General features: G+C 35.6%; 1 protein-coding gene across 2 annotated transcripts in view; it reads left to right on the forward strand.

The window, feature by feature from the left end:
• Positions 1–7,500, forward strand: part of LOC137630632 (uncharacterized) — a 274,623-nt gene that overhangs the window by 238,020 nt on the left and 29,103 nt on the right. The window contains exon 3 of one of the 2 annotated variants that reach the window (XM_068362240.1): positions 2,746–2,782. The exons of the other annotated variant lie outside the window; for it this stretch is intronic. The gene's annotated coding sequence lies outside the window, so the exon portion shown is untranslated. The remainder of the gene's footprint in view (positions 1–2,745; positions 2,783–7,500) is intronic. 2 annotated transcript variants of the gene reach the window in all.

Genomic DNA, 7,500 nt, shown 5'->3' on the forward strand with positions numbered 1-7,500 from the left:
CTAAACATTCCGATGCAAATTGAGGAATATCTCTGAAGCGAATGTAGTCCTGAGTCGTGGAAGTAACAATTATGAAGATTTGTTGGTTCTGTAGGAAGGATGAGAAGGAATGCAAACCGTAGATTTTGATTAATGTAAATATGTGTATGCATGTGTTGTACTAAATTTTTCAGAACCAACTTTTAAGTGATATATATATGTATATATATATATATATTATATATGTATATATATAATATATATATATATATATATATAGATAGATAGATAGATAGATACTGTATATATGTATATATATACATATATATATATATGTATATATATATGTATATATATATGTATATATATAGACATATATATATATATATATATATATATATTATATTTCCAAGAAGAACGTGCGTGATCTAATTTCTTGCTAAACAGAGGAAGCCTTGAGGGTAGCTTGGGAAACAGGAATCTGTTTACTACGCATACAAACATCAATGTCAGAGCGATCGTGTTGCACCATAACATTTTCTCTCGGGCAAGGCCGAAGTATGTGCGGCTTCGTTACCCACTTTTTTGCGGATTCTTCCTGAGGCGTCAAACATAAAAGATGCCCTCACTGCGAATGCTGGATAGATGGTGGTATTTGCAGGGGAATATTACAAGCGTATTACAGTGGTGTGATAACTCTCTCAGTTGAACTGTTGTGCTACTTCATCCTGGTGAGAATTGTTACGATTTGAAAATATTTTAAAAGGATTCCGTGAAAAATAAAATTATTGCATTTTTGTGTTGCTTGATTCCAATGTTAGTTATTATTCGATGAAAGGAAATCGATATATATATATATATATATATATATATATATATATATTTTTTTATATATGATGCACAAAAACTTACTAGAGTTAGTACAATGGCTACACGAAGACTTTATCGGACACCTCCACCTAGTATGAAGGTCATAAGAAACAATAGTTAAAACAATTACTTTTGTTAAGTTAGTCAAAAATTAATAATGTAAAGTTCTGTTTGTTTGATGAAGATATAAAGAAATTTCTCAACATTTCGTCCATTAGGTAAAATCCTGCGTAAATTTTATTTTCATTATTTTGCAACCTATATATATATATATATATATATGTGTGTATGTATATATACATAAATATATATACGTATACATAAATATATATATATATATATGATTATATATATATATATATATATGTGTATGTGTATATGAATATATATATATATATATATATGTGTGTGTGTGTGTGTGTATGAAATATATATATATATATACATACATACATATATATATATATATATATATACATACATACATACATATAGACATATATATATTTGTATATATATATGTATATAATGTATATATATATATATATATATATATATACTATTTTCATGAACAATAAGGAAATGGTTGTCTTTCTGTTTCATTCATTTAGGTGCGCTGAATAATGAATAAACAATATTTCCTCTTGTCTGCTTAATTTAGCCATGAATGAATAACACTTATTCCATATTTAGGATTTTATGATAAAACATTTAGACACGTGTGTACGAATATGTACACAATTTACAGTTTATATTCCTGATTTGGTGGGAAATCGAATTAAGATTTATCCCCTCAATATCATTTGATGTTTCCTGTTTACGTGTTGGCGAATATATATATATATATATATATATATATATATATATAGATAAATTTTAAGTATAGTCACGAATATAAAGGCAGAAGATGGATCTTATGTTTTATAAGTAAATTTCTTGTTAGTTATCTCTTAACCATTTTTTATGTCTTGTAATTGGAATACATCTACTTTAATAAAAGTGCGACCGGAGTAAATATGATAAAATCTTTTTCCATGAACACACCTCGTTTATTTTTTTTTTTTCAGAGAAAAAAAAACCAACTTCCCTAGGAAATGTTTCTAGTTATCAGATGAGATTTCACCCCCCCCCCCTTTTTTTTTTTTTTTTTTTAAAGAATGATGATTTTATGAATATTTGAAGCGAGGAAGAGACAGAGTTAGGCTTTAATTGATTATGGAGAGAGAGAGAGAGAGAGAGAGAGAGAGAGAGAGAGAGAGAGAGAGAGAGAGAGAGAGAGAGAGAGAGAGAGAGTGTGCTTGTTGTAGCTGTAACTATGTTTATCAATATATCTGTACGTTTTTACAATAAGTTAGTAAATAGTCACAGTGTGTATTGAGTACTCTTTCCCTCATACACAAAAAAAGGGGGGGGGGGGTTGGAATCTGGAGTTTGGAACAGGGTACTTATTTGTTAATGACTCTATTCTTGGTTAAAGTTTTCAAATCCATACGGTGTCTTATAGATTAATTTATTGATTTAATTGTGTAAGTTTGTATATTTTCACTGTCATCTCTGTATTTTGTAAATCTCTGAGGAAATTGAAGGAAATGTCTTTAATGTAGCGTTGGCATTTTTATGATAAATTGGGTGATTGCCATGATTGAATTTTTTGCTGTTATTGAAAATACTTAGGAATTCGTTCTCTCTCTCTCTCTCTCTCTCTCTCTCTCTCTCTCTCTCTCTCTCTCTCTCTCTCTCTCTCTCTCTCTCTCTCTCTCAAATATATACTTTCCCTGTCTCTTAATTTTTTTTTTGCTTCTTTTATGTTATATTTCGATTCATAGTTCGTTATTTTATTACTTAATGTTTATCACACTCATTTCATAATTATTGATATAGTTTTATTTCTTTCAGGTGAGTGATGTCGGTCCATTAAGGGAAAGGTAAAAAGGTAAGATTCCCGAGAGTAATATAATAAAGATACATCTCATGCGTGGAAGAGAGAGAGAGAGAGAGAGAGAGAGAGAGAGAGAGAGAGAGAGAGAGAGAGAGAGAGAGAGAGAGAGAGAGAGAGAGAGAGATACATATATGCATAAAGCATCTAAGTTAGATACATCGAGGAGTTAATTGTATTTAAGGGAATATGTAAGTCTTACCGTGTAATACATCTTTATGTATAAGATATGAATAAATTCAAGGACACTTTGCCTCATCCATTCACGAATTTAAGAACGTTGATTAAGGCTATCGTAAATTGTAAAGTAAAAATTATAAATTTCCCTGGGAGATGTCGAAAAGATTAAAGGCAATTTCTGTGCAAACCATGAGGTAAGTAATCAAAATTGCAAATTTATTTTTTGAGGGTAATTGCTGAAAATGTGACTTCGTCTTCAAGTTATTTGAGGCAAGGGAGGAACTGGATCCTTGGAGAGATCTTGTGTAAACAGAGCCTGTTGACATAGGTGGAATTTTAAAGGAAGTTTTAAAAAGTAACTTACACACACTGCCACTGGGGAATGAGGTTAACGTGTTGTTGAAATCATTTTTATCATCAGAATGACCTTGATTGAGACTCGATTGATACTTGCGCAAGTCATGATGAAACAAGGTCGTTTTTGCTTTCATTTCTAACATGTTTTTTTTATATTTGTCTCTGTGAGGATATTGCAAGTCTCTCAGGCTGAGTATTCCATTTATTTTCATGATATAGGAAATACCCAAAAGTCCAGAGCAGAATTAATTTTTAAAGGAATTTCTAAAGTATCCCAAGGCTAAAAGCAATTCTTTTGATGATTTACTTAGTCCTCCCTTTGATGACATCCACTAAGTTGAACAAAAAGAGATCGTAAGACGAAGAAACCGCTGGAAATTGGTCGCAAGATCCACCAACTCCAACAAGTGAGGTTGATGAGGTTGTAACATAAACAAGGCTCTGTAGTCAATTCTTTTTAGTGAGGCAGAATTGCACCGACTCTCAGGGGTGCCCTTTTAGTTCGGAAAAAAGTTTCGTGCTAGCTGATTGGTTAGAATTATTTTCTCCAACCAATCAGCGATTAGGAAACTTTTCCGAGCTAAAAGTGCACCCCTGCGAGCCTGTGCAATTCTGCCTAGTTAAAAGAATTGACTGTCACTATTGTACACAATGGGAACCAACGCACAGGAAGAGGTATGGAAAGAGACGCTTCAAAGTCAAATTATGTGCTATTACGGCCACTGCTATTTGAGCAAACCGTTGGAAATTATTTTAACTTCCGACATTAGGGAAGCGTTAAAGTGTGTTTGGACTGAAGGCAAGAACGGGGAAACGGGAAAAGTAAACTCTCCAAATTACGAAGAGTGAACCCTTCATGGATGGACCAGTAAAAGTGGGGAAAAGGTATATATGATCGAAGGAACTTTACTTTTTAATTCTTGCAAGGAATAAAAAGAATAGGTTGAATATGCACACAATAGAGCTGTGGGAACTGTATAAGGAAAAACTTTCAGTTTTGGAAAAGCGCCTCGTAATAAATATGCCCCTAAAACGAATTTTCCAAGATATGTTCCGAATATATCCATGGTTGATGTTAGGATTTGAAGAACTTGTTTGAATTATTGTCAGGAGAGATTGAATAGAAATTAGTTGGGAGTAAATATAGCTCATTTTAGAGGGAAGCGATTAAATTTAGCTTGAAATTAAGCCCGACTGTTCATAAACTGCCGGAGAAGCTTGAGAGAATTATCAATGAAAAAAAGAGAAGTTATTAAATAATAAAACCGTGACGGACGACATTTGTTAGAAGAGTTGTGATTGGCTGTTTGTTAGAAAGGTTGTGATTGGCTGTAATACCGAGAGTAGGCTATTAGAAGTTAGTTCAAATCTCTCTTGACGGAAAAAATATAAAAAAGATACTTGAACAGACGGAACAAAAGGATGTTCCAAGTGACTTAGTCACGTGAGTCCAGTTTCATAAGATAAGTCTTCCAGTAGCAACAACGTTCTGAAGTCACTTTTTCTGTCCTTCAGTTGAATTGTGAAGATACCCTGGCTATCATACACTAAAACAAGTTCATCTTTAACGCAACATTAATCTCAACATTATGTTGCAAAGAGTGCCTTGCCTCGTGTTCCACACTGTGGACAATCGTTGATGCATCAACTGGCAGTTAATCAAGAACAATATATAGCCTACCCAGCCTGCACCATCCTTCCTCCAAGAATTCCCATACACATCACCATAGATAGTCTGTAGTATTGTGTACCTGAATTCTTGAAGCCAACTGTACAAGGTATGCCGTTAATGCTATCAGTGTTGCCTTCTCCATCATAAGGCTCAACACTACACGGTATTCTAGAGGTTTTATTCCTGCTTTGACCAGACTATGAAATTATCTTCCTAATCGAGTAGTTGAATCGGTGGGACTTTTGTTTCAAAACTGCAGGAAATATTTTCATGTTGAACATGTTGACATGTCTCTCTTTATAGTTTGTACTTGTATGTGATAGATCTGTTTTAAACGTGGATACTGTTCTTAAAATGTTTATATTTTTTTTTTGTACTTTTCATATATAAATTAGTTTATTTCCTTTCTTCACTGGGCTATTTTACGTGCTGGAGACCTTTGGCTGATAGCATCCTGCTTTTCCTACAATGGTTGTAGCTTAGCTAATAATAATAATAATAATAATAATAATACTCGTTGAGGTTAATAACCCTCGGAACACTCACGGTATATGAGAATTCAAAATTGATATACTGTAGATTTTTCCCGATGAAGAGACCAAAGACCTTATCATCTTAAAGTATGACTCATATGTTATAGTACTGTAAATATGTTCCAATACACACACATACATACATAAATACATATATATATATATATATATATATATATATATATATATATATATATATATATATATATATATATATATATAATATATAAAGGAAGTGTGTCTTGGAGAACTTCTCCATAGATGGCTTTGCTGCAAGTAATACGATGCGGGCACACACACACACATACACACACACACACACACACTGGCGAACACTAGGGTTAGTTTATGGCTAACACCAAATAACACCAAAAGGTATTTTCCCCCACCAACAGTCTCTTCTGAGTATTACAAAGAAAATGCGTACGAGTTGAACGGCATCTGCGTCCATTACGCAATGCAAGTCTGGCCGAATTCACGTAAACGGGGTCGATGACGAAGAGTCAGCCTGGCAACTAAATGTACCCAACGACTGGTCGTGTAGGGGAACACCCTATTTGATGGAAGGGGGAAGGGCCGGGGGGGGAGGGGGAGAATGACGGAGCACGTACATGAGACCGTAGAAGGGGGTTTGGGACGAACAAGGTGGATAGATATATCTAACCTCCTTAGGGATGAGTCTAAAGAAGGAAGGGTTGGTGTGGGAGAGAGAGGCCACCGAACGTCCTCAACGGAAAGCGCCAACGCCAATGAAGCGTCATTGTAATCGATGGACCATACAAGTTCTTTGTTTGTTTACTAAATTATCTATGTATTTATATAGATTGTTTTCCTCAGCGTTCAATATATCTGTTCAGTTGAAAGATTTTATAATGGGTTGACTCGTTCTTCCCGGAGTGAAGATTATGGTGAAAGAAAGAAATACATGGAAGGATACGTTACCCTAAATAACAGGGCTTATGTTTATGGGCTGCCCTTGTGCAAGAGCCCGTGTCTTGCTTATAAGCAAGGCGTTCTTATACGAACGATCGAATGAGGGCTAGTGTAAACACGCTTAGGCGTGGGAAGGTGAATCGACAAACGAACTTTCCATGGTACATTTTAGGAGTCGAGTGGAGCATAGAGGGGCAACCAACATTTCCACTTTGCCAGAGCCCAGAGGATAAGTAGTAGACGCTAGACCAGACTCCCAGACTGCCACTGCGTCAAACTCGCAAGATCTCTCTCAACCCCCCACGAACCCTTCTTCTCCCCCCCCCCCCCCGCTGCAGGAGTGTAGGGTTGCGTAACTTCAAGCACACGGTGGCATAATCCCGATTGGTGTTATGTATGGGGGTGTTGGCCAGAGCGCTCTCTCTCTCTCTCTCTCTCTCTCTCTCTCTCTCTCTCTCTCTCTAGAGTGGCGGATTAATACATAATACTCTGTTTCAAGCAGTAGTAGGGAGTGTTAGATATCACGTCTGCCTACCCTCTCTCTCTGAGAGAGAGAGAGAGAGAGAGAGAGAGAGAGAGAGAGAGAGAGAGAGAGAGAGAGTGGCGGAGTATTACATAATACTGTTTCAAGCAGAAGTATTATGGAGTCCTAGATATCACGTCTGCCTAAGAACCCCCCCCCCCCCTCTCTCTCTCTCTCTCTCTCTCTCTCTCTCTCTCTCTCTCTCTCTCTCTCTCTCTCTCCAGGACCAAATTTACTTTTATTTCATTCTATGGCCAATTCGGATTTTCCTTTAAAAGATTACAAATACTAAGATGTGTATTGTAGTCCTTAATATGGACGGGAAGCACGTAAGATATAATGATCTAGGATTATTGATTTAACAGCAAATAACATAAGCAGAAAGAGTGGCGGTTTGCAGCTTCTATAAAAGAGAGAGAGAGAGAGAGAGAGGAGAGAGAGAGAGAGAGAGAGAGAGAGAGAGAGAGAGAGAGAGAGATGGGGTATGGGGTTACCCTATGTCTATACTAATCTATAG

The sequence above is a fragment of the Palaemon carinicauda genome, chromosome 38 (assembly GCF_036898095.1).
Source record: "Palaemon carinicauda isolate YSFRI2023 chromosome 38, ASM3689809v2, whole genome shotgun sequence".
In the NCBI taxonomy this organism is placed as follows: domain Eukaryota; kingdom Metazoa; phylum Arthropoda; class Malacostraca; order Decapoda; family Palaemonidae; genus Palaemon; species Palaemon carinicauda.